The sequence below is a fragment of the Lagenorhynchus albirostris genome, unplaced genomic scaffold, assembly GCF_949774975.1.
Source record: "Lagenorhynchus albirostris unplaced genomic scaffold, mLagAlb1.1 scaffold_137, whole genome shotgun sequence".
NCBI lineage: Eukaryota > Metazoa > Chordata > Mammalia > Artiodactyla > Delphinidae > Lagenorhynchus > Lagenorhynchus albirostris.
The window spans coordinates 334060-359719 of NW_026783360.1; the positions used below are offsets into that span (position 1 = coordinate 334060).

The 25660-nt window shown below is 42.9% G+C and overlaps 1 pseudogene; it reads left to right on the forward strand.

Annotated features, from left to right (window-relative positions):
* The first annotated feature begins 4881 nt into the window (after nucleotides 1–4881).
* On the forward strand, nucleotides 4882–5469 carry LOC132514306 (NOP protein chaperone 1-like; annotated as a pseudogene).
* Nucleotides 5470–25660: the final 20191 nt, after the last annotated feature.

The following is a 25660-nucleotide window of genomic DNA, read 5'->3' on the forward strand; positions in this document are numbered from 1 at the left end:
AAGTCTGAGTATCTCAGGAGGCTCTCTGACCCACAAGTACCCATAAGTACAGCAGGAACCAGGAAGCACCATGTGTATGTAAGTCTGTTGAAAACCCTCCACAATACTCTTCAGTAAATTGGATACATTCATGAGCAGAGAAACTTAATAAGAAATGCAATAACAGCAACAGTGATAAATAATAATATCAATAGTGATTACAATCATAAAGATATTAATTGTACTACTACCAATCATAATACTAATAAACTTAAGGACTGAGGGATTATAGACTTTCCTAATTGAATGACAAGTTTCCTGGGGTATTTTGGAGTCAGAGTCCTAGGTTAGCAGCCAAAGTTGTAGGTTTGCATAGTGAAGGTATAAATAGAGCAAAACTAAATAGCAGCATGTAACAGAAATCCATGGGAGGGCGTGGGCTGACTTAAGTCTCATATTCCAAGCCCAGAGGAGAGAACTATGTAGAAGAGAAAAGTTGATCCTGGGCTTTCCTGACACATGGAGCCAGCAAAGCTCATGAGTTCTGACGACTGGTGTCTGCGGCTCTAACCCGGGAAAGAAAAGCAGGACTCCAGATACACGTTCAATACGTGAAAAAAACACGTAAAATGTACATGGAGCTTCAGCTCTATCTCTACCCCCACTGCCTGTCAATTGACAAAGTGGCAGATCAGGGCTATTGATTGCCTTTTGATGCACCTACAGACTTACTTGGAATTGGGAGGAGAATATTACTTATGAATTTGCATGTAAAATTTTTATAATAACCTATCTGGAAGTTGAATTACCACTTTCTTGGGAAATTGATAGGTTATTTTACACAACACCTCATACGCTTCCTTTAGTAACATTTCTTCACAGTATATATATTTCTAAATATGTATGAAAGGCACATGCCATATCAGCCCAGAGAAGCCATTGACGGGGCTTTAGAGATGAGTGACCTTTGAGAACGTGTTTGTAGAACTCACTCATAAAGAGTAGGAACTGCTGGACATATTGCAGAGAAAGATGTACACAGATGTGATGCTGGAGGACGCCCGTTGTCTCATCTTCTGAGTGCGTCTCTCAATATTTATTTACTTCCTTATGCATGTCTTCTTGAGATAGGCTCTGCAGCTTCCACATATGCTGCTGCACTCTTGTCCCTGACTCATGCTTCTGTAGCACTTAGAGCAACCTGGAACGAATGTGTTCCTTTACTAATCACAGCACATGTGCCCCTTCATGGAGATACAGTCTCCATTACCACAATCGCATGTACTCCGTACTAGTCTGCCACCAACACACATAATAATGCTGGACACAGATAAGGGCTATTTTATCTAACAGACAAGTGACTTTATGTTGCTAAGTAATTCTTCTGCTCGGGGGACTACTATGAGGTTTGAACACAACAAAAAACACATAACAGCTTGTATCCCGCTTTCTACATGAACTCCAAGTAATAATCTCATGGGTCCTATGTTTATTGGATTGTGTTAGAAAACAGTGTTAACCACATTATGAAAACGTTGCTTCCTTCCTGGCTGAGACGTCTAGGCAGCCTGCAGACTGTCTTTCCTCTTGGGCAAGAAGAGCAGCAATCAGAGATTTTACTGTCTTTGAGTGAAGTGTCGGGTGACAACCTTCAGTGTTTCCCCCCTTCAGGGTGCTCGAACTTGGGCTGCCATTGATGCCCGCACACTTGAGCCTTGGCATGTTGTCCTGGGCTTGCATTGCATGCACTGTTCTCAGCACAGAACTTTAAATCCATCTAGCATTTCCCACATGTATCAGGGCATCAGCTCTGCAAAGCAGATGTAATTTCCCAGTTGGAGCAAGAAGAGTAGGTGTGGAGGGAAGAGGAGGGTTTCCCCAGGCTGGGGTCCAAGTCAGCTCCAGACACATGTGCTCTGTGTGGGGAGGGAGCAGGACACTTGGAATGTCAACTGGAGGTTGGCTCGACTAAAGGATATTTTTAGAAATGTATGTGAAGCCATTGAGTCAAATTATCCAGATTCTGTCATTATGCATCACACATCAATTTCTCTTCACGTTTCCCCCTGTACTTTTCACCTCAGAGAAGCAAAATTCCTGTCCACGTGGGAGTTAAAATTTCATGCTTTTGTCTTTGCCACGGTCTCTTTAATAATTTTTCCTCTCATATTCCCTGTAGCGTCTGAATTTATTTTATTTTTCTTTTACCTAAACACTGAACATCTTATTAACATTTTTCTAAACCATGTTTCTATTCACTGGTGTATTCTCAAATTCATGTTCTTTCCCCATGTAATGTACTTTTCAACAATTTAATCCCCAAATGTCACATATGTCGTTTCTTATTTATTTAATTTAATTATTATTTTTGTCTTATTTCAAGCAAAAACTGTGACCATTAAAAGCAAGAAATGATATCCAGGCAAGTTATTTTCCTGGTGGAACAATGTAGCTGTAAGAAAATAGTAAATTTCTTCAGGTGTGAACCCTGGTCATCCACATGTGAAACCTGGGAATGAGATAAGTTAGGAATTCAGCAGACTCATAGAACTCAGTTACAGTGCATTGTAAACACCAGACCAGCATAAAGCGTTCCCTTTATGGACTAAATTAGACTGAATTTTGATGATAGCTAGTAGAAATGCTACAAAGGGGAGATGTCCATGCAGAAGATTTACATACTATGTGTATGTAACTGACATGGAGATCATTTTAACTGGAGAGTATCATTCAATAGACTTACATACACATGAGTATTCACAGCATAGAAAACACTTTTACTGTAATGAATGAAGGAGAGCCCTGAGGGATTTTTAATTCCTTAGTCAACATTGAATTCTCACACTGGATCTATCAATGCTAAAATCAACCTGAAAAGCCGGAGTTCATATCAAAATTCTCAGACATGGAAAAACTCTTATCAAGAATGTTTTACCACACATTTCAGCTATGAATTCATAATTTTGGCTAATAACCTCTTATTTTATAAATAAGTAGAATAAAAATATAGGTTTGTTAAGTAATCTTAGAATGATAAATACAAAATTTTGAAACAATAAGTACTTTTGTAAATAGATTAGCATTAAGAAATATATATAAACAAAGTTATATGTGACAATTATTATGATCCACTTAATTGTGATTGTCAGTAAGATTATCAGTTGCTTTCTCATCAGAAATTTTGCAGGCCAGAAGAGAGTGAAATGATATGCTTAAAGCATGGCGGGAACTACCTACCAACAATTCTATATCTTACAATATTATTCTTCAAAAATGAGGAACATGAGAGACAGTCTCAGACAAAAGCTGAAGGAGTTCAGTACCATAATATCTATCCTTCAAGAAATGCTAAAGGGAGTACTACAAGTTCAAATGAAAGGACACCAGTAACTTGAGGCCATATGAAAATATATATGTCTCTGATAAAGGAAAATAAATGGACAAATAGAGAAAACACTATAATTTTGACTTTTGGCTATACTTTTCATTATTCTAGGATATTTTTTTAAACCAAAATATTAAAATAATTATAAATTTATTGCTATTGCGTGATTGTTTCCCCCAAAATTCATATATTAAAAATACAACCTCCAAATGTGTTGGTATTAGGATGTAGGGTCTTTGGGGGGTGCTTAGGTTATGAGGACAGAGCCACCATGAATATAATGTGTGTGCTTTTATTTATTTTAAAATATGTATTTATTTACTTATCTGGCTACATTCACTCTTAGTTGCAGCACGTGGGATCTTTGTTGTGATGCACAGGCTTCATATCTAGCTGTGATATGGGGGCTCGGTAGTTGCAGCACACAGGGTCTGTAGTTGTGGCAGACAGGCTCTAGAGCCAGCATACAGGCTCAATAGTTGCGGCATATGGGCTTAGTTGCCCTTTGGCATGTGGGATATTAGTTCTCTGAACAGGGATCGAACCCATGTCCCCTGCATTGGAAGGCGTATTCTTAACCACTGGCCTACCAGGGAAGTCTCTTGTGTGCTTTTAAAAGAGACCTCAGAGAACTCTCTAGCCCCTTCCTCCAGGTGATGATATAATGAAAAGTCTATGACTCAGAAAAAACCTTTACCTAACCACCTTGATCTCACACTTCAGCCTCCAGAACCATGAGAAATAAACTTCTGTTTATAAGCTACCCAAGCTGTGGCATTTTATTATAGCATCCCCAAATAACGAATTCTTACATCTACATTAACAGAAAACAATGTATACATATGTGACTTGTGACATTAATAACATGTAATTGATGTGTAAATATGTGATTTGTGACATTAATGACATGTAATTAATGTGTGATGTAATTGGAGATGTAATAGAGATTTTGCGTGTGATTAAAATTATGTTGATATCAGTTTAAGCTAGTTTGATAGGATTTTATATGTAACCTCCATGGTATCCACAAATTGATTATCTATAGAATATACACAGAAGGAAATTAAAAGTAAGTCAAGTCAGGGGACTTCCCTTGTGGTCCAGTGGCGAAGACTCCATGCTCTCAATGCAGAGGGCCTGGGCTCAATCCCTGGTCAGGGAACTAGATCCCACATGCCACAACTAAGAGTTCGCATGCTGCAAAGAAGATCAAAGCCCCCCATGCCACAACTAAGACCTGGCACAGCCAAAGAAATTAATTTTGAAAATGAGTACAAAAAGTAAGAACAAAGGACGTCAGTATGTGAGAAAATGTGGGACAGAAAAGCTATATGACATTACTGAAAACAAATTGGCAATTAAATATCATTCCATATCAGTAATTTATATATATATATATTATATATATATATAATGTATATATATATGGTTTAAACTCATCAGTTAAAAAACAAAGATGTCCCCAGCCTTTTTCCGGCATCTGGGCCTGGAGGGGCTGCTCTGAAGACGGGCGAGCAGCAGGGAGGCCCATGGCAAATCCCAGCCCGATGCGAGCTGTTCGTCGTTTTCCCGGGACAGCTCCAGGGTCTTGGTGTCCAGAGAGCTGCTGATGGAGGGCAGGGGCGGCCGCGGAGGTATATGGGACAGGTTGCTCATCAACTCCAAGCGTAATTCCAGAAAGAATTCCACTCTTCAAACAGGATAGAGAGGAGTCCCCTATTGGACCAAGTACAGAGCTTTCTCCCAAGATGGCTCAGGCAAACGAAAAGCTAAGGAAAGAAATGGCAGCTGCACCACCTGGTCATTTCAATATTGAAAATATTGACACTCTCGGAAAAGTTATGCAAATGGATATGACCTTGTTTGAGATGAATCAGTCTGATTCAAAAGAAGATGACAGTTCACAAGAGAATTCACAAGACAGTTCAGAGGACAGTTCAGAATTTGAGGATGAAGATGATAGCACCTCTTTTGAAGGTGAAGTCACCATCGATACAATTAAGCTTCCTCATTCAGAAGATGGAAAAGGCAAAATAGAGGTTCTGGACCGTCCTGCCAGTGAAAAAAAAGAAAACAGGGACATAAACAATCTGAGAAACAGGTGATAGTTCCCACTAATTCTGTGGAAAAGAATGTGGCTTGCTGATTATTTTGCATTTCAGATACCTATAGTGTTTGCAAAAATGAATATATTTTGCTTCTTGGAGAAACAGAAGCTAGCTTTTAAAGAGTTGGAAGAGAGAGTATTTGGGGATCTTCTAAGAGCAGACTGTTTTTGATCTCACACTAAAGAGATTTAGTTTAGAAAGCTTAACTTTATGTATGGTGATGAGTGAATTTGTTGGCATCCTCTTTCATCAACATAGACTTCAGAAATCTCAAACTTATTTTAAAGTAAAAATACAAGTTACCCGTTTGTTTTTGTTTTAAATTGGCCTCTTGGGGCTTCCCTGGTGGTGCAGTGGTTGAGAGTCCGCCTGCCAATGCAGGGAACACGGGTTCGTTCCCCGGTCCAGGAGGATCCCATATGCACGGAGCGGCTGGGCCCGTGAGCCATGGCCGCTGAGCCTGCGCATCCGGAGCCTGTGCTCCGCAACGGGAGAGGCCACAGCAGTGAGAGGCCCGCGTACTGAAAAAACAAAACAAAACAAAAACTTAGGTTGGCTTTTTTTTTAGGTTATTATAAAGTCATATTTATTTGTTACCATCAAAATGGGTTCATTGAGGGAGAACATTTTTTTTAAAACACCTTTATTGGAGTATAGTTTCTTCACAATGTTGTGTTGGTTTCTGGTCTGTAACAGAGTGAATCAGCTATATGTATACATGTGTGCCCATGTCCCCTCCCTCTTGCGTCTCCCTTCCACCCTCCCTATCCCACCCCGAGGGAGAAATTTTTTACAAAGAAAAGAATTACTTATATTTAGATGCCCTCAGACATATCTACTTTTTAAAAATAAATCCTTTCCAGTTTGAGCTGGGAAACTGGTGCTCTGTGGTTTAATCACTGTCAGTGACTCTGTAGCCTCTCAATGCATGTAAAATTTGCTGGTTGGAGAATTTTGTGGTTCTTTTGGTTTTCTTTTTTTTTTCTCATAAAGGAATTTTTTGTTTGTTTCAGCTATTAAAATTATTCCTTCCAGTTGCCCACAGTTTTGAAACCTATTCATTGTAGAGAATAGGGACACCCCAGGAGAATAGGGCACAGTACATAAAGAGGTAGTAACAGGTTTTCCCTTTCAAAAGGCAAAATGATCCTGCATTGGAGTTGCCTTTCTGCCACATTCTTGATCTTATTTAACTTGTTTGGGACCTCATCTGCCTTGGGCCTGGCTTTGCTCAGGATATAGACCTGAGAATTTAAAGGACTGTCTCCAAGTGCATTGAGCTTCTGAGACTTGGTTGCCTAATATTTTAGGGGTTTGTTTTAATTATTTTTTCCTACTCCTCTCATTAGCTTATAACATCTTGTAAATACTCTGAAGATAATTCTCCAAGTGCCTTCTGGTATTTTTCATTGGGAATTGGAAATCGGCTGTGCACTCAAAGTATGCAGAAGTGAACAGATCTGGAAATGAGACTTCTCAGCTGCAAAGGGTATACTTTGTAGCACCAAACACAGTGTGATGGATTATTGGTGTGAATATTTAAGGATTGTCTTCTACCAGATAATATTCATGCCACATTGTGGGAAGAGTTGTATTTGTCTGGTTCACTCCTTAGCTTGGTGCATGGTACACAGTAGACACCGAATGATGTCGATAAATGAATTTACAGGTATATTGAGGATGTACAGGGCATTTTAAGCCATGGTATCCATGCGGATATGAAAGTGTAACTTCACTGGAAATACAAAGCCAAGTAGAAATAGTCTGATGGTCAGTGAAAGAGACTAGTCAGTCTAGAATATATACTAGTGTGTAGAATTAGAATTATATTTCTCCCCTGCTATGGCCTTCTCATATAATATGACTAGGTATTCTATACAGTTAAAGAAGTCAACTAAATTCAGTTCCTCTGGACATTCTTATGACATAGGAAAAGGAAAAACAAAAATTTAATATGTGATAGGGATGTCGTTTTAAGTAAGTGTAAAATGGTTGAATTATTTAATATACAGAGTCAGGGCTGGCTGTTTTTAAACCAATTTGGATACTAAGATAAATTATGTATGTCTTAAAGATTTAAATATAAATAAATAAAATTATGTTTCATACTAAAATATAGGTGAATATTTAATAACATTAAAAAAACAAAGATGGACAAGATAGACATAAAGGGTCCAACTATATGTTGTCTACAAGAGACTCACTCAGAAGTAAGGACATTCATATGCTGAAAGTGAAAATATTGGAAGAGATATTGCATGAGAACACTAAGCAAAGAGAAGAGGAGTGGCTCTTCTGCTTCTGCAGCTGAGGCTGTGGCCCCTACATTTCAGGGAGTAAACAGAGGCAGGGAGCAGGGGCAGGGGCAGGGGCACCCCTCCCACCCTCTGCACCCTGAGCCAGGGAAGTCAGAGGGACTTGGTCCCCCTCCCGAGTTCCATTCTTCCTCCAATGAGAATGGTGCTAATCAATAAGGACCAGGCTATAGAGCTGATTCACTTTGTTATAAAGCAGAAATTAACACACCAGTGTAAAGCAATTATACTCCAATAAAGATGTTAAAAAGAAAAAGACCTGGGGAAAAGAGATGGTCCTCGTGGAGAATGCCTATGTCCTAAGTTTATCTGCTGTCGGGTTGGCTTGAGAGAGGGCAGGAGTTACATGATGTGTTCTCTCCCTTCAAATCCATTAACTTTTTCTTTCTTGATGTATGCACACACCCACACACACAAAACGAGTATAAAGCCCATATATATAGAAGGCTAAAGGGTTGGTCTATGAGCTTGAAAAGAGGGAAATAGAACACTTGAGGCCGACTGCAGCAATGTGTTTGTGTCTGTGCATGTGCATTACTAGGTGGAGGGTCCACAGTATCCATCAGATACTTAAGGGAGAACATATCTCGCAAGTGTTCTGGATTTTGTAAATTATCATAGGACAAGACTCTTCAAGAAAAATCAGGTAGCTCTCTCCCACACCACACATTAAAGTAACAAATATTTATTCAAAGTCTCCAGGATTCCAGCATGTCGAATTTTCTGGAGACTAAGAGGTGAAACGTATAACATAGCCACCTTCACCAAGTTTATAGCTCAGTGGAGGCAATAAGAATTAATATCTCACAGTTTTTCTATTTAAGTAGGACTCAGGGTTTAAGGTAATTTTTCTGCATCGTGTCCACAGTGTCCCAGGACTGACGCCCTCCTCAAGCTCAGCACCTAGAACACAGATCTGATTGAGCTAAACTGGTGATGCACCTGCTTCCCAGCAAGGTTGTGGCCTCTAATGGCTGTCTCCTGCTCCTGTGTCCATGGCCTGCTCAGGATATGGGAGACACTTAGGCTGACTCCTCAGTGCGTTGTGTACCTTCCATGGCCGAGAACTTGCTGAGCAAAACATAACTTCTTTACTTTTGTGAACACCTGGCCTCCAAAAGGCAGAAATATTTAGTGACAATGTACTGAGGACATAATTCCTTAGTCATTCCCTGACCTCCACTCTCTGTCACAGAGACATGTGAAACCACGGTATCAGGCTTATGGGTCATGAATTGGCTGTGTCAAGAAGTTCTAGGCCATGTGGGAAGACTCCTCTCTACTCTGAGATTTCTGCTTCAACCAACGGGGAGCGGCTTTCCTTCAGGTCTGAACTGAAACCCTGTAAGTTCATATATTGAAGTTCAGACCCTTCTACCTCAGAATGTGACTGTATTTGGGAATAGGGCCTTAGGAGAGATGATGAAGTTAAAATGGGTCACAAGGGTGAGCCCTAACCCAGAGCTGAGCCCCTATGAGAAGATTAGGACACAGCCATGCACACTCAGCTCATAGAGTTATGTCCATCTGAGGATGCAGCAAGAATGCAGCCACCTGCGAGCAAGGGAGAGAGGCCTCAGAAGAAACTGAACCTGTAGACACCTTGATCTTGAACTCAAAGCCTCCAGAGCTGTGAGAAAATTAAGCCTCCCAGTCTGCACTATCTTGTTCTGGCAACTCTAGCAAAACCCTAATACAGCTTTATTTCTCCTCTATCCTCTTTCTTGCAAATAAAACTTATGAAAATAGCACCAAAAAACACAGTGTATAAAGTATTTGAAAGAAAAACGCAGGGGAGCCACTGCAGGGGCTGATGAACTACACAACCGTTGATTCCCCTGGTTTTCTTTGTCTGCTACCAAAGTAAGGGAAAATAGTCAAAATCACCATGGAAGGCTTGAGTAGACATTTTAGAGAAGGCATAGCTCCATGGTGAAACAAACTTGACATGTACTCGGTAGAAATAGTAAATCTATTTTAATCCTTGGAGGTTTAAAAAATGCAACTTCTTGGAGTTCTAGACAGGTTGTAATACATGTACATGGTTGAAGGTCCTGAAAATTGCATTACATTGTGCCCCGCACCGCCTCCCCCTCTTTGACCAGGAGCCCCTGCCCTCCACACGTAGCCATGTATCTGGTTTCCCACTACAAACTTCCAGAGTGTCTTTATGTGCATACAAGCAAATATGAATATACATTTCTCCTTGGCACCCTAATTAAAAACACAAATAGTAGAACGCTAGGCACCGTGCTGTTATAGCTTGCTTTTATTCATTTGACAGTATCTTGCAAATTATCCTCTATCAAGACATCGTTTCCTGCAGGACACTGCACTGAATGGATGACGTACTATAATGCACTTTGCCAGTCCACGTTGGGATGCATGCTGATATTCAATAATCTGTTTATATTACAAACAATGCAGCAATGCATAATTCTGCTGCTAGCAAATGTGTAGGGTATGTTTCTAAAGGATTTATAAACTGCAGTGTTAACAGAGCATTTGATAAGATACTCAGTTACTGAACCCTTTGTGGAGACTAGCAATGAGCCTTTCTCTTTCTGTAAACTGCAACTTACCAGATCTGTCCCCCCACATATCTTTAAGAATGCTTTCCAGCCTCTTGTACCATTCAGAAACCCTCCATAATCTGCTCAGCACCTCTCTTTATTCTCACACCCGTCACAGCCTTAACCTGGCACATACTTGCTGTCTCCACCTTGCCCTCTGCCCATTTAGCAGGATTTAGAAATACTGAAAACCCCTCTTTGATCATCCCCAATTAGTCAGCTACTGTGTGACTCAACTTTACTCAGTTTTATCACTAATTACAAACAATGGTAATTACAATGCTGTTGAGTAACGACCATAGTAATTTTCAATTCTGTAGATCTCAGAATTTCTCACTTCGCCAGTGTCTACACTAGTGGATCTCAGAACAAATTCTCAAGTCACTGAAATTGTTTCTTGCCACAACGCTGTATGGTCTAGTCATCCTTGCAGTAGCGGACGCCAGGTAACAACCAAATGGAGGAAAAACCACCGGGATAGATCTGCATGGCACGGAAGAGAAGGTGAGCCTCCACCCCTCCGAACTCATCCCCTCTGGCCCACCACAGGTACCACTTCTCTCCAGGGGTTGTCTCCTCGTCCACACGCGCATTCAGAGGCCATTCCGGTACGAGATTCTCACGAGGAGCCTCTGACAACCGCGCCCACCCAGGACCGCGCATCGCCTCATGCCTTCCCACGACCATCACCAGACGCCCCAGGCAGCTCCCCATTTCCCCATTTGTTAGGCTTCTCCGACCACCAAGCCACAGGCGTGACCGTGGCTGCGCCTGGAGCGCCCTCCCCTCTCGCCCGCGACTGTCCTTGCTTTCACCTGTGGTGAGAGGACCTGGTCCACACAAGCGCTTCGCCGACGAAGCCAACAGAAGTGGGGACGCCGGGCGCTCCCCCGTAGACGCACTTCGGCCTGCATGGGAATACCGTCTGCGGAGCCGCATGACCGCTTTTCGCGGATTTCGGAGAAAGTAGCCGCATGGGAGGAGCTCCACCACGGCGACGGGACTGGGACGCACCGTTTTCCCAAGGCGGCCAAGAAGCAGCACCGGGCGTCCTATTGGACGGGGCGTGGCGGTCCCGTGGGAAGGAGGACGTGAAGGCCGGGGTCGCACTTCCAGTGCCTCCTCGTTACGCCATTCGGGCCCTACCCACTGCGGAGAAAAACATATTTGGGAATAAGGGCGAACGGGATCAAGAGAGAAGGCCGGCGGAAACTTGGCGGCGTCCACGTCCGTAGGAGACTTAGAACCTCTCAGGCGACACTTGGCAAGCGGAAGGACGACCACCGGGCCACACGGACGACTCCGGGGATGGATACCCCCTCTTAACCACGTGCTTCAATGTGGGCGTTTCACGCGCAAGGGACACAAGGGAGTGCCGGTCGAACCGCCCAGACCCACCACTCAACGACTTTGAGGGAGCGCAGCGCCGGCCTCACAATAGGCATGTCTGCCCGTCCAAATCCCGCGAAAGAAGAATGCGCCCATGCCCCGGAGACCGGGACCCAAGCGCGCCAGCCAACATGCACATCGGCACTCCAGCGGCCTCAACGCCCGTGCCCGGTGCGTTCCCCACGTCCGGACTGGGACGCTCGTGGACCGAAGTGGTAGATAATGAACGCTCCTAAAGTGACTCAGACGAACGGACCATCGAGCCTCAGGCGCTCCGGAGGGCTCGCAAGAACCTCTCCCTACACAACGCGGCGGGCGACCCAGGTAGGGTCGAGTCCGCTTAGTTCTCGTGGCTGGAGGAGCAGAGGCGGTTGCTGGTCGACCAAGCTAGGCAGCCCTCACATCATACTAGGGAGCGAGGCAAGGATCACAACCTCGTAAACCTACACACCCAATCTCCAGCGAACGCAGGAGGAGCCCATGCCCCGGAAAAACCGGGACAGTCGCCACACGCATAGCCGGGCTCCCGGAACGCTGCCTCGCGCCCGGCGTCCGAATGTCAGCCCTCGCGAAGATCGCCGAAGCTCCGGAGACAAGGGACGATATAAAAGCGGCCGCCAGGTGGCGCCCGACCACCGGCTCGAACGTCCCCGGGCCGGATCCCGATCGCCGAAAGGCGAGGGTGCAGTGCCGGCCGCCCAAACGCCCGAGCTCGTCTCGGGGAGTCCGCCTCGGAGCTAGCGACCGGCTCGTCACGACACGGTGCGACCCTGGCAGCAGACGGGAGACGAGGAGCTGGGAGGATGGTGCCGGGAGGCTGCCGCGAAGGAGACGTGCTCTTCACGCTATTCCTGGGCCGCCGGCCGCTGTAAACAAGGAAAATTCTGCAGGGGGATGGACTGCGTGAACTGTAAGCTGAAACCATGAACGTACCAATAGAAAACACGGACGACATTTTATTCTGTAATTGCAGAGTGGAGATGTTACTAAAACATCAAAACCAGGGCCCAGAAGCCATAAAGGAAACGATTGATAACTTGACTACCTAATTGATCTTTACATATTTCACAAGCAAAGTCAAATGACAAGAAGTGGGTAGGTGGGAACATTTGTGCAAATACATGTGTACTAAGAATATTGATATCAGTATTACTTAAGAACAGAACATTTAGAAAACAGCCAATGAGAGGGACCAGGTAAGTAAATTTCAAGTACATTCAGACAATGCAGTACTATCACTTTGTGCTTTGGTTTATTGATTTTTTTTTTAAATGAGCTAGATGTATAGGTATTGACTTGGAAAAAATGTTGATGATAAGCTGTTTAATGAAAATAGCGAGTTTATATATATCTTTTGAAAAGAGTAAATGGAAAAGTAGAGGATTGGAATAGGTAAAGCAACTTTGCAAAACAAGAGTAAATTCCTCCTTACAGCCTGGAGTCAAGAACCAGAACGATGAGTGTGTCAGAAACAAACATGAGCCACACTTTCTGCTTTTCTGCCCCCTCCTTCTGCAGTCCTGGGACAGGCAGCTGGCATCTCAGCCCCTCAATGTCTCTCCTCCACCCACACCCAGAGCTACCTACAGGCAAGAAGAACTTTCACTCTGCAGGCCTGGCCTCCCTATGTCCTCAGCCTCTTTCCTCATATCAGGAACCCTTAGCAATTCACTTGGTTTGCCCAGTCGTCCATGCCGAAGGTTGCTGGCCCCAACCTACACCTGTGCAGCCTTTCTCTCCAAAAGCTTTGAGCTGATTTCCCAAGGGAAGAACATTCCCCTGACATAGCAGGTATGAGCCAAGAGGACAACTGGTAGATCGCGCCTGGATCCATCATACAAATTTTGTGTGCACTCAACTCCCAAAGACACAAGAGCGACGGAGGGTCCACTGTATTGTTAGCGCAACATGGCCGTTGCTTTCTAAAAACACGCAGGCTCAATCAGCAAGTCCAGCTGTGGCACCAAGAAAAAAGAAATGCACACGCACACACACATATCGGCAGGTAATCCGTACTCCTGCCAGGTCAGAGAGTGGTGGGAGCAGAAAAGAGATCATTGTTGCCACTTCTTGGGTCCCCTGTGCTGACAAATCCTGGTGGCTGTATTGATGTCACTGGCGGGGAGTGAGGGCTTGGAGCTCCCTAATGTGTCATTTCCTGTCCAGTGCCCTACATTTCATTCTGTCTATCATACACTTTCTCCTCAATACACAGTTACAATTAAGAAAATAATAATCTGCATATGTTACATTCAATTTTCAAGTTTGAACAAAGGTGAAGAACACATAGGGAGGGAATTCCCTGGTGGCGCAGTGGTTGAGAGTCCACCTGCCAATGCAGGAAACATGGGTTTGATCTCTGGTCTGGGAGGATCCCACGTGCCGTGGAACGACCAAGCCCGTGAGCCACAACTACTGAGCATGCGCGCCTGGAGCCCGTGCTCAGCAATAAGAGAAGACACGGCAATGAGAAATCTGTGCCCCTCAACGAAGAGTAGCCCCCACTCGCAGCAAGTAGAGAAAGCCCGTGCTCAGCAACAAAGACCCAACACAGCCAAAAATAAATAATAAATAAATAAATAGGAAACTCTTTAAAAAGAAAAGTACACATAGGATAATTGAGTTATTGTGAAGGAAGGAAATTTTATTTATCTTCTTTTGTAGACTTAAAAATTTTCAAATATAGTCTATAAAAAGCTTAGTATTTTAAAAATTAGAAATAGTAAACAATTCCTCATTACTCTTTATTGTCCAGCATCCACCTCCACCCCAGCACCTTTAATATCTGCTCCACCCCCCCACCCCCCCACCCCCACCCTGGGTCTGCAAACTTGTTTCTCTCATTACTATCACCTGTGTTCACCACACACCTAAGGCTGTTGTAGTCATTCACATGGTAATTTGGGAATTTTTCTTTACTGAGGCTAAGGGCTGTATTTATTGTTTTTAGTGAAAATCTCTCCCATGTGTTCTGTGAAGTCACAGCATTAATGGAGTCTGGAACAAGTGGGTGTGAATGACGGAAGGAGATTATTTCCACATCAGTCTCCCTAACAGGGTGGTGAACATAACTGGCATTAGTATTTCATGGGTGTACTTAGAAGATCCAGGCCAAAAGGAGAAACCTGACCATTTGGCAAAAGAGGGACCAATTCAAGAATAAAAATAAGTCTCTTCTCACCTGTTGTTTCATTGTAAGGAACTCAGCCAACACTTGTCCGCCTCTGCATACTTATGCAGGGTCAGATGAAAAACTGAGCAGGTAAAGATGAGGAAAGGGAAAGCAACCAAGAGAATCCAGGCTTTTAAAGCATCGTTAGGCATTCCAGGCATGAATCCCCAGCCACTCACCTGGGAATGAGCTCTACCACCTAACCACCGGGCATGTGTAGATATGGTGAACCCCCTCTCTCCAGGGTCAACAATAAGGCAGTGTAGGCTACTGCACATAATCAAGACAGTAATATTTTCATTTACACATAAAACATGAAAATCCTTGGGTGTTGTACTTTTATTAGAGCTACTTTTTCAGAGTTATTTCATTAATGTTCAGTTCCTAGGAGTTACACCAAACTGCAGGAAACCCGCACAATGATCAGTTGGGGAATGTTGACTCCACAGAAAGAACACCACTCTCAAATGTTTCATGAAATAATTCTTGATCAAACGTACCAGGATTTTTTCTCCAACACCCGCCCCAGTGCTTCAGAGGCCCCACCCTCCCTGCTGTGCCCTCTCCCCACACCCCGGATGCCCTTGCCCTCAGTCACCTTGATTCCTCCCCATGTGGGAATCAAGCAACATGAGGGCCTCAACCCTATTGCTGCCCTCCATGGCCTTGGACCATGTGGCCAGGCCACTTTGGATCTACTTCATGGTGGGGAAAACAATCCAGGGACTCATGTCTTGTTGGAAGGTCTTGTCACACAAATCAGGACTAAAAACCCCTTGCACAGGAAAGCAGCAGGAGTACGTACATCATAAGCCCACTGTTGGGTACCACAATCCACACAGGGCAGACACGCTCATCAAATATAGAGTGAAGTTTAATTTGGGGTGAAATTTAGTCAACACCTTCAGATACATTAGTGAAAGAGTAGGTGGAGTTCTGTCCTACTAAATGTCATGGGGAGACACATTCTTCACTTCATAATTATTCTATAGCAAAGTATGTGTCAACTGTCAAGTGCTACCTAAGTCAATGTTAATCATTAACTACTGCATAGACAAATACTGATAATGTGTCAGGAACAGGGGTGGACACAGCCCTTTGATCCTGAGACCCTGAAAAGAGAAAACATTCCTTTTGAGACCCTGTGATTGAGATTTACCTACGTTTGCTCATTTATCTTTAGTACAACCCTGTTACTTATAGATTAGTTACCTTTTAACAAGTAACATAAGCTAGGTTCTGAAATTTTGCTTATGTGAGAAGATCATGCAGCTAGAAAATGACAGAGCTAGAATTCAAACGTAGCTCAGGCTGTTTCTGAATCTCAAATTCCTAAATATGCTGGTGTTGAGGTGTGGATCCCAGATTCAAGTTTCACCTGGATATGTCGCCTATCAAATCAGTGGTTGGAATCCTCCCTGTTATCATAACACTTCCCCTCCAGTCTGTTCACACAATGACTACCGTGCTTAGGTTCTCCCAACACAGGAATCCTCCAGTGCATTGACCCAGCCTCCCGATCATTCCCATGTCTCCTGAGTTTTATGGAACAATTCTCAGGTTCCTCTGACCTCTCAGCACAGCTGATGATCAAGACCCCAATGAGAGATGACAAAAAGACTCCGCTTCCTATGGCTGCATCTATCATACGTATCTCCCAATGAGTTTTATAAATATCTGCATCCTACCAGGACGTGATCATAAACCATTTTCCCGTGTTTTGCATACACTTCGAATGTTCCCCTTGTTTTTTTGAATCCCTGAAATTCTCACCTTCTCTCATTTTCAACAGTGTGCTCACCTCCTACCATGCAGATGAAGTAGAATATTCGAAGAAATGTGTCAGCTCACTGTCATGAAGTCAACACCTATTCCTGAATCTTCACCCATTGGCGATGCCGCTCCTGTTTAAACTGAAAGTCATTTCTACGCCTGGATAAGCCCATTTTTCTCAAATGTATCCCCTTCTCTCCTGCTCTCTGGAGGATATTTTATTATTAATTGTAAACTGAAGCTCTTCTACCAGCGAACACCCATCTCTTCCCAGTCCATTCCCTTTCATCTTTTTCAGTTTCTTCATTCTTGAAACAAAATCTCTGAACCAATTTATCTCTAGTTCCTGCCCAATGAATTTCCTCCTTCCAAAGTACACTGAAAGAGTAGTGCAGGATTAGTGACCATCTCTGGGCGCCCCTCCCACAGTTTGATTTACTAGGGGTGATCTCCCTGTTACTGTTGACTTGCGTATACATAAACCTTTATAACATTATAGTTATCTCTCCGTGATTAAATCCAATGAATGTTTCTCGTATTTTACTTGGACCCAAGCAGAATTGGACTATGACCTCCGTCAGGAAATTTATATTTCCAAGGTCCTCTGACATCACAAACTCCCCACTGCCTTTAAACTAGTCAGTTCCTGCCAGTGTACTGTGCGCAGTTCTCCTCAAACAATACTATTTCAACATCTCAAGACTCCATTGTAGCCCTCTTCTCTCTTTTTACTATATACACCATCTTCGAAAACTGTTATAATTATTCAGTCTTCTCCTGTTATCACTATGATAATAATGCGTAAAAACGAATGCTAGATTTCATTTCTGAGGTGTCATCCATAACTGCATGGGAAGCAGACACCTACAATGAAATGTATATCAGACAGAAGCCAGGAACTTCCTTCCCAAATAAAAACTACTACTCCTCTCGTCTGCAGTTTCAGATAGCAGCTCCACTAATTATTTGGGGCTCAGTCATTGACATAACGTCCCAGAACCACACAAACAGAACCAAGCATCAATTTTATCTCTACAATGAGCGCTCTCATCTCTGTTCATCTCCTCCCTGATATACACATACATAGTTCCAGCTACACTTATACCGCTTCACTTTCAGGTTAAATGGCAGTGCCTCAGAGATTCCTTCTTTAAATTACTAGCTAAGTAACTCTCCTCTCTCTGTTGTCTTGAATAGAACCTACAGGCAACACCCGTAATATTTCACGATATCTCTACTCATCATTTTTTTTTCTTTTCTTTTTTTCCCGTTTTCCTCTCTGGACAAATTGCAGAAAAGTAAACGTAGAGTCATAAAGCAAGTTTCTCTTGACTATTACATAAGAATTGTAAATGCAGAGAAATTCCATGTACACAGTAACCTAATCTACTCTCAGATGGCCTGTGACCAATGTTTTTTGATCAAATTAAATAACTATCTTTAAATTAATAAGTCTTTGAATAATAAATGACTTTGATTCCTCCTGGGGAAAATTTTATTTAGTAATCACCAGAAACAAAATGTGTGGGAAAACTGTGTTTGTGTCTTTACTTAAGTATGCAACTACCACACTTCTGAGTTGAAAGTTTTAGTCTCTTTCTATAGAATCAGGCAGAGAATTGTCTGTGGGCTCCTGTTAATAGATCTGATAACCTCATATATTGTATAATCATAAAGAAAGAACTCCTTTAATCTGGATGCCAATCAGGATAAATCTAATCAAGGAACAACTTCCCTAACACAAACTTTTCCTTCTCAACACGTTAACCACTTAGATACATGTAAGGAAAGTATAAGAGATTCCTTTAATTGGCTAATATTCTAAAAACCTCCAAAAGCAGTCTTGATGCCTTGGCCGGAGGTCTCACTGTTTTGTGAATTGTGGTCAGTTCTGGGAAGAGAATTGCAGCTGGAGGATTAGTCTTTATATAAATATGTTTAACCTACAAACAGTCCATCAGGCTGTGGGTTTTGTGTGGCTTTATATAAGGACTGGTGTTGTTTGATGATATCAAACATTCAAGGAAGATATTTTTAGGGTGTTATAGCATTTGTATTTTAATACCAAGGTAAATAATAATTAAATTATAATCAATTACATGAAGTTTCCAGGGAGGCAGGAGAGAAAAGAATACAATTGGAGAAATTGGGCTTGGCCAAGGAAGAGATGATTCTTCAATTCTTACTATGGGCTTGGGAATAAACCGTGAGCAATATTTGTAGATTTTGTGACAGTGAGCTGAAGAATTTCCTCAAATTATCTGATTAAGCTGTCTAGTAGAAGGTGGTCCCTTTTGTGGAAAGTGGCGAAAGTACTGAGAATTATTAAAAATCAAAAGATATGGAGAAGGTCTGAAATATTTTTAAGGCATAGAATAAGACTGAATCATCTAGATATAGTACAATGTCCAGGGATATTTGAAAGATGTTGGGAGATTTGCGAACCCCACCAGATTTAATATCCTAGTTAGATTCAGTCATGGAAGAAGCAGGTACTTGGAGCCCTCCAAGATTGGAATCTTGACCAGCAAATGTGATAAATTTGGAAGGAATATGGAAAGAGGAATATGGAAATTGTTGGTCTTCATAACTATATGTTGAAATTACTTGATTTGATTAATTTGGAATAAAAATGAAGACGGTTGGCACACATGTTAGGAGAGTGGGGTCAGTGCACTGGAGGTTCTCCTAGCATTTGGGGTGAGGGAGGAAACTGACTAATAACTTGGAATATCATGGGTTAATTACCTTTAAAAACTCTTTGATTTTTATTTCCTAATAAATAAATTTGGGAAACTAATATTTCCCTTATGAGAAGCAGTAGCCAAAGCCTTCTTAGTTTGACCGTGGGAAACAAGATTACTCCTCTTTTCTCATAGACCAGTTCACATTTGCAGGTGGGGTGGTTGTTCACTCCCAGGTAAAGATTTATGGGTTCATGACTGTTAGGTCTGAAAACTCTAGATAGGATTCAAGTCTCATGGCTTTCTTCTCTTTCCTTGGATTTTCCCGCTTAGAGTAAACAGTGTCTCTGAGAGAGAATACTAGCAGCTGAGTTCTTGGCAATGTGTCCCCAGGTGATTGGGGACTTGCTCTTTCTCCTGAAGTGGTAACTCTCTTTCCAGTGGATAGAAAGGTGTCACCACTTGGACTGAGTGCTCTAAGTGTATCCTCGTGCGGGTCAGGGCTCTGAGCACTAGTCCTGTCGTCTGGCGTCTCTGTGAGGATCGTGGAGTACGGCAAGGGCTAATACAGCAACTGTCTCCTTTCCAACATTTATACCGACGTGCTCCAGACTCCATGAAGTCTGTGTTGGTAAAGAGGGCACATGAGAGGTTGTATTTCTCTCCGCTCAGTCATGGGTTTGACGGGGGTGTGACTCACTCCATAAGCGAGTCTGCAATGCAGTGAGCTCTGTCATGTGATGGACACAAGTGGAGGGATGAGCAAGAGCAGAAGTTCAAGGTCTGGAAGGGGAGGAGGTGTGTGCACAGGTGAGACGAATACGTCCAGGGTCAGAAATGCTGGCTAGACGGCTATACAGGGCTGAGGGGCCAGGAGAAAGAGAAGAAGCCCTTCAGCAGGACTGGCCCAGAGAGGACAGTGGAGCCAATTTTGCTTTTTCTTTCTTTGTTTTTCCGATTTTTAATCTATTTTCTGAGAATACAATTGACTATTTTGAGAACTCTAAAAAGTCACAACAAAATATGCCCTTTCATTCTTGTTCCAAGCCAGCCATTTCCCCCCTGTTTAGGTACCTTTGTTCAGAAACTGGAAGCACTTTACAGAAAGCATTTTTTCCTTAATTGGTACATTGAGTAGGATATAGTAGGTAGAAGAACACTTAGAAAACTGTGACGATATGTGAAGCCCTGGAGAGGCCTGAACCATCGAGAGTCTCCGATTAGTCTCTGAACAGGGAAGACAGGAGGAAGCTACAGGAGAGACAATGATAGTCAAAGCGGTGAGGTCCCAGGAAACAAGGAGGGAAAGAGGGACCTCAACCCACAGGAAAGGTCAGTTGGGGATCATCTTAGAGTTTGACAACCCCGGGACCGCTGGCTTGTAAAGTTGAGCCCGTCTGTCCTCATATCTGGTGATGAATGCATGCTCTGTGTTGAGGTTAAGTAGGCAGCAACTGCGGACCCCAAGTTGTATATACAGTCTGTTCACTCACACAAATTGGTGGACATTGCATCAATGCTCTCTGACTTTTTAGTGACTAATTCACCTGTAGCTTTTATTTATTGGGTTTTGCTATGTTCAAACATGTCATGTCAGCTCATTTAATCACTCAACTCTCTTGAGAGGTTATTAAGGTATTTCCCACATGTGAACAGTGAAGTTTGTATTGGGGAATACTTTGCCTGTCATCACTGCTGATAAGTGGTGGAACATATATATTGCCTGTCTTGTGCTAAGTCTGTAGATTTAACTGAAAGTAGTGGGGAGCAGTGATATTTATGAATTCCCAAGTACACGTTTTTTAATTGCCAGTCAGCTCACAATTAACATTCTGTTGTGGACTGTACAGGTTATTTCACACCACCCTTCATGTGATGCTCCCTTACCATGAAAGTCACTCTGTATTCAGAGTGTGCCCATCTCTGTGATGCACCTGAAAGGCATACGCCAAGTCAGCCCAGAGGAACATTGGACTTGACGTCAAACAGGTTTGAGCTTTTGAAACACACAGCTGACTTTTCTCAGTACTATCACCCTCGACCATCACCTCTGGACATTTGGGGAAAGTGGGCAGCCTGAACCAGAATGTCCTGCATGTTTTTAGGAATCAGTGACTTTCAAGACATGTGACTGTGAACTTCATCCAGAACTGGGGTAATGTCAATTGCAGGTTTCTTTGAGTGAAATGTCTCTGCAATATTGTTGAAGTCAATGTAGAGAAGTCCCTCTGATAGTGTCACAATTCTGTGAACGTATCAATCTTATTAATCTAACCTTCTGCATATTCCTTGGCCTTAGAGGAAAGGATGGCTCTGTGGCTACTGGTGCTAAACGTCAACGCAGCACCCATCGTTTCAGTCCCTCCCTTTCGGTGCTTTTCCTAATCTTTATCTCACCAACATCCCACCCATTTTATTTTTCCTTTGTTTTACCCTTCAAGATATATTCTAATTGTCAATATCCTATAATATGTTTCCAATTTTTTATATATTGCTCCATTTCATACCTTTTCTCTGTGTTAAAGATAAGCATTTTAAAAATGCTCACAGACAATAGCTTCAGGAAGAAGCCATTTATCTGAAGGTCAATAGTAAGTTTATGGGGATAAACCCCACTGTCCTCATTAGAGACATGATCTTAGGGTAAGAGGAATTCAGCCCAACCATCTGACTGAAAGGGGACTTAAACGCTGGCCCGGCAGAGGCTTTTGAATAGTTTTCATTTGGAACCATTTTTCCCCCAAAACAAACTGTACTTTGAGTTTCAAAAGGGCAGTTGCTTAAATGTAGCTCGTGTGTATAGTGTTTGAAAAATAAAGAAGACCGAAAAGTTAATCAGAAAACGATGGCAGTGAGAGGCTACAAGTTAGAAAAATCTATTTGAATTCAGCAAAGTGAGATTCTATGTGAATATAAGTAACATGGTGGAGTGGGTATTTAGTGGAGACCATCACTGAGGGAGCAGCCTAGAATTCACGTGTAGAGAAGTATAGAAATGAAGTTTATGTGAGCAAACTTTTAACAGTCTTTCCTTTCTTTATCAATAGCAGAGACTTCACACTGGAGAAGAGCCCACTGAATGTAACAAATATGAGGAGATTTCACATAGAACTCAACTATCACGCCACATGAGTGACATCTCACAGGACAGAAACCCTATGCTTGCAATCATTTTGGAAGAGCCTTCAGCCTTTATTCATCATCGAACTAACATAAGATAATTTAGACTGGAGTGAAACCATGCAGGTCTCATCAATGTGGGAAGGCTTGTAGACAAAGCTGTAACCTTAGATGACATGAGAAAACTCACCCTGTAGTGAACCCCTATATATGTTATAAATGTGGAAGATAGTTTAGCTGCAGCCTCACATTTAAATACACCAGAAACTCACACTGGAGAGAACGCTTAATGTGATAAATGTGGGACACACTTCAGCAGAGCCTTAACTTTTATTCACACTGATGAACTCACAAGGTGAGAATGCCTCTGTCTCAAAACACTGTAAAATCTGGTGCTTCAATTATGCTATTCCATTTATATTTTCTACTAATGTGCGTCTCATGACGTAAAATTGAATTACAAATAAATTTAATTTTTCACAAGTGTCCTAGTCCTAGAGAATTTGTGGACACGGCCATGAAATTTCCAAGAATTCAGTCAGGCAGGGGTTTATTCCTGCAACAGAATTTTTTATCCAAAATGTTTTTTCCCCCACCTAGAACAGATAGATATGTCAGAATCAAGAAGGTGGGAGATCATTCCAGAAACACAATATTGTAAAGCAACTATACCCCCAATAAATAAAATAAGGGAAGATAAAATAAGATAAATCATTGCAGACATGGAGAGTTCCATTTTCAGATTTGGAGAGGGTAGGGGCTTTCTGATAAGGTCGGGCTCCTCTTCAGATAAATTGCTTTTACTTTGTTGGCCTAAAAACATTTATTATTACCCTAAAGTCCACGGATGTCTAATGGGTGAAAGCATGGTATTGTAGGGGTCTATAAAGCATGGGATGTTGCCTGCAACATTTGTGTGTCTGTGCTCCTGTCTGTGTACATGCACACACACACTCACACAAACATGCAAGCAAGGGAGAGAGCATATAGCATCCATCTGATCCTAAAGAGAAAATGTGAGTCTGGAATCAATGGTATAAATGTGTCATCAGGAGAGAGAGCATCCAAGATACCTTAGTCACTAATTTATCAAATTTTCAATTATTAACAAATATTTACTGAAAGCTTCCAGGATTTCAGAACTTGGCTTGTTAGGAGGACTAAATTGTAACTAATACAATGTTCCTATCTTCGTAGAACTCTACATTCTAACGCAGTCAATTCAAATACACTGCAATATAAAATTTCTGATATTGAAAATCAAACATACATAAGGGTTTACAAATTGTGTAACTACAAAATGTTTGCTCCTAATTTACAAAGAAAAGTTACCACTTTATAAAATAAAATTGAGATTTATAACAGTGTCATTATAGAGCTTTGGAAGGCCAAAAATTGTCAAAAAGACTGGGCTTTAAAAAAAATTTTACAAAATTCTGAACCTTTGAAAAGCTATTTTGCAAGATTTGGGAAGAATAAAGATAGATTTCCATTTCTAACAGCCAAGATAATTGTTCAAAATATTATGAAATAAGTATTTAAATTAACTGTTCAATTACAAAATACACTTTTGAAAATCAATAATGTTTTTATTAGAATACAAAAACTGCTACAAATGCCCAGTAAAATTCCATTTAGCATCCATTTTAATCGAGATTCAATGGGGCACCATTTTATTTATTCATTTATCCTCTTCCAGTTTTACTGAGGTATAACTGACATAGAGCACCGTGTAACTTTACAGTGTATAATGATTTGACTTACATATGTTATGAAATGATTATCACACTAAATTTAGTGAACATTCATCATCTCATATAGATAGAAAATTAGCGAAATAGAAAAATGTGTTTTTCTTGTGATGGGAACACTTATAATTTATTCTCTTAACCAGTTTTATGTGTAGGAGACAGAAGTATTTATTATCTTTATCATGTGCTATATTGCATCCCTGGTACTTCATCTCTCTTTCGGCTGGACGCTTGCAGTTTGGGCCACCTTCATCCAGTCCCACCCTTTCCCACGCCCTGCCTCTGTGGACCACTAATTGGACTGTTATTGGATGAGTTTGTTTGCTTGTTGGTTGGCTGTTGAAATATAACTGATCTACAACACTATGTTACTTCTTGTTACACAACAGAGTAATTTGGAATTACTATACATTTCAAAATGAACACCGGGTCCTCTGGGGAGGGGCCAGGGCACTGGCGCGTCTGAGGCCCTGGGCCCCGCCGCCAAGCTCAGGGACAGGCCCCTGTCTGCGGAGGACGAGGGAGCCTCCGGGTGCCAGAGGATATGCTGGGATCGCGCCCCTTCTCTCCGTCCTCCGACCCCAAGTTCCCTCGGCGACGGCAGAGACAGCGGGCTGGGATGTGCGCCTAGGGAGGGAAGCAGGTGCGGTTCCGGCCACGGGGGCCGATCTCGGCCGGTGAGAAGCCCACTGCCGGGCCGAGGACCCGCTCTACCGCCCGTGGTGCTCCCATGACTGCCGCTTCCCCTGAGCGCAGAGGAGCGGGACAGTCTCCTGGGCCTGCAGGCCGCCACGCTCCTCTCCTCGCCGCCTCCAGGTCTCCCACCACGCATCCAGCACCTGCGACGTCAGCGAGGGGGGCGGGAGCTCGTGCGGGGATGGACCCAGCCGCAATCGCCGCCCCAGCCCGGAGCCCTGTCGTGTGCTCCGCCCGACCCGCGGTCGCTCCTTCCCGGACCTGCCGGCCGAGCTGACACTGACGCCAGAGGCGCCGTCGGGTTTTCCTGGCCGGTCCCGGGACACCGGGCCGCTTCCACTTCTGGCTCCACGTGCTTCCCGGTCTGTAGCTTAAGAGCCGAAGGACGCAGCGCCGGGCCGCTTCGCTGGCTGCACGTTGCGCGCAGGGTCGGCACTGGAACAACAGCGCAGGGGTCAACTACACAGTGCACCCCGCGTGCTACTTCTTTGATCTTTTTCTCTGGTGTGAAAGGGCCCAGATTTTCCATCCTGGGCAACAGAAATGTTCTTTATAAATGTTTTATAGAAGATGTTCTGTCCCCTACCAAAATAAGATATTTGGTGACTTGAAGTGTCAGAGTCATCCGCTGGTGTTGGCCGTGAGGTTGAAAAGCAGGTCACTGCCGCAACCACATTTGGGTGCACAGAACCCACAACAGCTGTCAGACTCTGGC